Source organism: Myzus persicae, unplaced genomic scaffold, assembly GCF_001856785.1.
Source record: "Myzus persicae strain clone G006 unplaced genomic scaffold, MPER_G0061.0, whole genome shotgun sequence".
Lineage (NCBI taxonomy): Eukaryota > Metazoa > Arthropoda > Insecta > Hemiptera > Aphididae > Myzus > Myzus persicae.
The window spans coordinates 47041-52723 of NW_019104412.1; the positions used below are offsets into that span (position 1 = coordinate 47041).

Sequence of the window (5683 nt, forward strand, 5' to 3'; positions counted from 1 at the left end):
AACAAGTAACACGAGTAACGAGTTTAAGCGTATTTGATATAATCGCCTATATAATATAATATAATAATATATTGCCATTACGGTACTCTATTGTAATAATCGCGAACAAACGCTTTGTGCACATCGGCTGCTGCGGCGGCGGCATACAATGTGTGCGAGTGCGGTGCGGCAGAGTCGCAGGAGAAGAAGACTTCTAGCTCGCACGTCAGGTTCAACAACCCGCCACCGCGCCGATAATTTCACAAGTTTAATGTGGCCCACACTCTCTCGTTGATAATACCTGATATTAATAATACCCGCGTGTCATTATATTATTATTATTATTATTATTATTATTACAATGTGTTTATCGTATTAAAGACGCGTCGGGGGCTATATTATAACAATATTATATGCACCGGCACCGTCGAACTCTATGGTCGGATGCAGCAAAATGTTATATAGGTATATAGGGAATACGGAAAAATCGATCTATTCGGCCTAAATATAATGAGCTGGTATACCTACCGAGCCAGTCATTTGACACAGTTTTCGTGACATCAAACACTATAATATAATAATGTCATATCCGTGTTACGGCGCACACGGGTGGTACACACAATAAACTTCTAAATAGGTAGGTAGAGGTACCCACCGTATGTAGAGAACCACGGTTCATTACTTTACCGCATTAGATTTATATTATAATAATATATTGTTATCATATTATACTTTAATAAGGGACTTACCGAAACAGATTTTGTATAAGCGCACTTCCGGTATTCTGAAACAAACAAAACGTACACCATTAAAATTACGATTATTACAATAATTATAATATTATATAGAATTGATCTCATAAGGAACATTCTTTACCATATCAACCCCCCTCTTTAAAGGTAAGGGCAGTAGGTTAACGCATTATAATTAAGGAGGCCACTAAAATATAAAATATAATTTTCAAATAGTATAGAATTGCAAAAAATGTGAAAAGCCGGCATCGGACCCCATAAACGACACAGCCACACAGGTATAATGACTAACATATATTTTAATACAACGGAATATGTAATAATATATGGAGCGATCGTTATCATAATATTATGTACTTCTATTATTTTTATTTATACAGCGTCACGGTAACGATAATTATGAATATACCGAAACTACCGACTATCGTCTATCGCTAGATACGTATACATCGAAAATTAATAATATTAATAACATATTATGTTTGCGTGTTGCGTCTTATGATTGGTTTTTCTTTAACTATTACTTTCAAAGCTCTTGCATGATAATATATAACGTATTTACATCGATATTTAGTCGTCGTTCCGGTTTGCAGCTATTAAACTAAGCTGTTTCAATCGTAATAATAATCATGATCGTCGCTGGGTATACCAATTGTCTGACATTGTAGCCTCAGCATAACCATATACCAGCTGTTTCAACACGGTATTTAATAACAACAGCAATAATAATAAATAATAATCGCCCGGGATGTCGTATAATATAATATTAAACATTACAAACATCATTCATTACTACGCCGACGTTGCGCAACGGCGGTGGTGAGATTTATTGTGATATTTCTAGGGAAAACGCGGTATGTCATCAACCACTCTGATGGTTAATCGACGCGACGCAGTGACATACGATTACATTAATGACAAGATGGGTATGCGGCGTTCTTAATGAGATTATCATGACGTTTCGATTTTGTCGTCGTACATTGGCGGCGCCCATGTGTATTAATTCGCTTTTCATTCATCGCAGTCGCACAATTCTTTTCTAAGATAAATCTGACAGGCAAACGCACAGCTATACGAGTAAATATACCAGAGATGGCCAAACCTTGATAACCTAACGTTAACATTTTTACTAAAAAAATATTATTCCCTTTCCCGCTCTTCATTTTATTTATCATTATGTTGTGCGGCTTTCTTATCGGTGGTAACCTCTAATATTTATCGTAATATATTATACCTATAATAGCGTTATGATTTCGCAATGGGTCTCGCTCAAGTCTGGAGTGAAAAGCGAAATCGTGTCGGGAGAAAAACATGCGTGTAAAACAGAAGACAAAACAGGATCAGAATAATATTATTTCGAGGGTGAATCGCGCCATAATTAATTCCATAATATTATTTCTATAATATAAAATATATTGATAACGTGTCGGACATGTTGTCTGTTGAGTCGAATAATAAAACAACGACTCTACGAGTATTTATATTATATCATATTGCAGTATCTATACATTGTAATTTGTAACTGTCTATATATTATGCTTATTATAATTTTTAAGAATTGCATATATTTTTGTACTCTGGGTCTGTTGATTTAATTCATACTAATATCAGCAATATCGCTTTAAAATATTATATTTATGGTAATTGGCAATTATTCATATTCTACAATGTAATATGATAGCGATGTACCTACGACTTACGCGCATTAATGTAACGATAATATTTTAATATGGCTCTTAAACGACAAGTGAACGGCAGAATAATGATGATATATATCGTGATAAATAGTTCGTTATACTTATTACCACGACTCCAGTATTATAATAATACAATATATATCGGACGAGACGGACTGGCTGTCGGCCAACCAGTTCATTTATTATAAAATCGTATAGGTATATAGGTATCTGTAATACGCGCTATTATCACCATCATCATTATTGTCGTATCGACGACTATTATTTTCGTATGACGTATGTACCTGTCGAATAATAATAATATAATCACCCGTTTTGCATTCGTAACGAGTGAAGACGGTTTCGGACGACGACATTATTATATTATACCACGATAATTTATGTACGGTGTGTACCAAGGCTAAGCGACGCGATATATAGTTCGATTTATATAAAAGTTTAAAGTCATCGGTTTCTCAGCCGGCGTTATATTATTCTGTTACGGTTTTGGGTTCTTTCGGTATATGTTTTCGGTGTGAACTGCTATAGACCGCAACTAACAGTATAATATACTTAATGCGTGTTAACAAGTACGTGAAGTACGGTATATATTCTGGCTGGGAGTTATTTTTGAAATAGTAACCCAGACAATAATTGTATTTTATATTTTGTTGGTTGGTACTTAATTATGAAAAAAAATGGAAATTATAGTTTGATATCGCACGAATTTCTCGGCGAAGAATCAACTAGCCCGGGTATAAAATCAAATTATTCGTGATACAATTATATTAAATATTATTAATATATTGTAAATTTTAATAATATCGGACCAAATGTACCTACCCATTAATATTTAATATAATTCAATAATTGTAGCATGAGTGTATAATAAACCATTTTAACAAGTGTTTCTAATAAGTTATAATTCATTAAATATAGGTACCTATAAATATGAATCGATTTGTAAAATATTATAATACATAATTATAATATATATATATTTATTAATGTATAGATAAAAAGATATACAATAGGCTACTACGTTACTGATTTGATAAAGTTGTTCATTATAAACTGAACAAAGTCGCATCCCTAATCCCACTTTAACATTAAGACTTTAGCTCGTATTATGGTACAAAATGTAAAATTGTTCATTTTTTAATTTGTATTAGTGAAAAAAAACTTAGAGTCATCCTGTATTCATGTATAATATAGCATATTATGTAAACTTGTTTGGCCACACTATACGCGTCTTTGTATATGCCAGCTATGCACATATAGTTGGCAGTCGTTTGGCGAAATATTTATTATTTTTCGATAATTTAAGATTAAAACCGGAAGACCTTCGGGTGGACATTTTTTTATTTATTTTTATTTTTTACTCATCTTCAGCCCGGATTTTTTTCAATTCCGCTTCGATTCTTATTATTTTCATGCGTCGCGAGTCGTAAAACAAGAAGAAGAAGAAGAAATCATGTTTCCACCGTATTATTATTACCCATCGTCGAAATGGGATTATGGTGTTCGCGGAGGTTAAGGTCGCCGGGTACGGGGTCACACCCGATGATGGAAATCGCGGCGAGACCGCGTTTTACGATTTGCGCACTTACAGCATAATCGCCCTTCAAAACTTCGTCACAACCTATACATATAATACAATAATATAAAATTACCTACACGAATCGCAGGTACTATATTATTATACGAAAACAGAGTCCATCATCCTGCCGTTAAAGCGTGTCCGGGAAGTGACTACAGACAATTATTGTTACTAAAACGATAATAATAATGATACAATGGGATTTGTCCAGGTAACCGGGTAGCTTACGTTTTCAAATCAAAATTTAGAATTTATAATATAATAATATTATAATACCTACCTTCTTGTATTATAATATAGGTACTGCCTGCAGTGGTATGACCTCTACATACCGAATAATGAGCTCACCCTACTACAATAATTTAGATTGTGGGCACGAAATCTATTTGTGTCGCGGCTATTTAGCGGGCGACCGAAAACCGGAGTGTTTGTACCGCGATATAATGGATAGTCGTCATCGTAATATAATATTATACATATACCATTATGTATAATATAATGAAATATTATTGTTTTTAAGCGTATACCTACCTCGGTTGCGTGCTTGCCGCCTCGAGTTGTGCGCATTATAATCGTAAAAATAATAATAATAATTTCATTTATCCATTTCGTAATTTGTTTTTACCTATGTACTTATATTATATTATAATATCATAGATGTTTACTCGTGACGACACCTGTATTACGCGAGTGTATCACAGAGTAATGATGCCAAACAGGCGATGGCGCTTATTTTCGTTTCCGAGAAACGTTTAAAATAATATAATACATAGGTACTAGTAAGTTGCCTACGCTGAACTGAATAATATTAAAATAATAATATAATATACGTATGGCGATATTATAATATTTATAATGACGATGACAACGATATGTAGGTACCAAACCGTTTAAATAATAATTACGGATGTTTTGTACGTATACTGCGCTTACGCAATAACTCTGCGCGAGCACACATATTATTATTATTACCTATTAAATCATCTTATATGTGTTTATCTAAAAGGTAATTACGTTACGCAGGTCCGCGGCTACCGTACTACGCTATCTGCATCGAGTCCCATTAAGCGGTATAATATGAATGTACCGACAACCGAAATATTATTATAAAAAACCGATTGTTTTCAATGAGCATGTTTGCAGGTGGTCCTCGAGTGTTGCCGATTACCATAATATGGAGAGTTACGTCACGTTAAGTAGTTCGATGACAGTTTAGCAGCCTGACAATATATTGTTATTAAACTTTTTATATTGTAGCGATCTCAGCCGATCGATATACACCCTTGTATAATGATAAATAATCTAAGTGTTAGTTTGATTAAGGGTTAATACGACGGGGCGAAATGATTTGGAATCCTGTTACTCACACTTGAATCAAATCTCTCAAATCCAGGCAATTTAATATGTTTACTCCACTACAAATACCGACTGACCAAATATATGGCAGTGAGTTAGCGATCTCCTTTAACAGGAAACAAATAACTGCAGTCGCCTTCCACGACATCGAAAAGGCGTTAGATAAATTATATGCCTCAAAACTACAAAAGCATACTATTACTTTACAAACTCCTATAAACAGACGTCTCAGTCCACGTAGTAAAATTAGTGCAGTCCTTTCTAAAAAATTTCAATTTTTCAGCCAAGGTAACTAAGTCATCATCACGTAAACCACGAAC

At 33.9% G+C, this 5683-nt stretch overlaps 1 protein-coding gene across 1 annotated transcript in view; it reads right to left on the reverse strand.

The window, feature by feature from the left end:
• Window positions 1-771, reverse strand: part of LOC111041995 (protein PF14_0175) — a 42891-nt gene extending 42120 nt beyond the window's left edge. Inside the window, 1 exon segment of the mRNA XM_022326478.1 lies at window positions 729-771. The gene's annotated coding sequence lies outside the window, so the exon portion shown is untranslated.
• Between the last annotated feature and the right edge of the window lie 4912 nt (window positions 772-5683).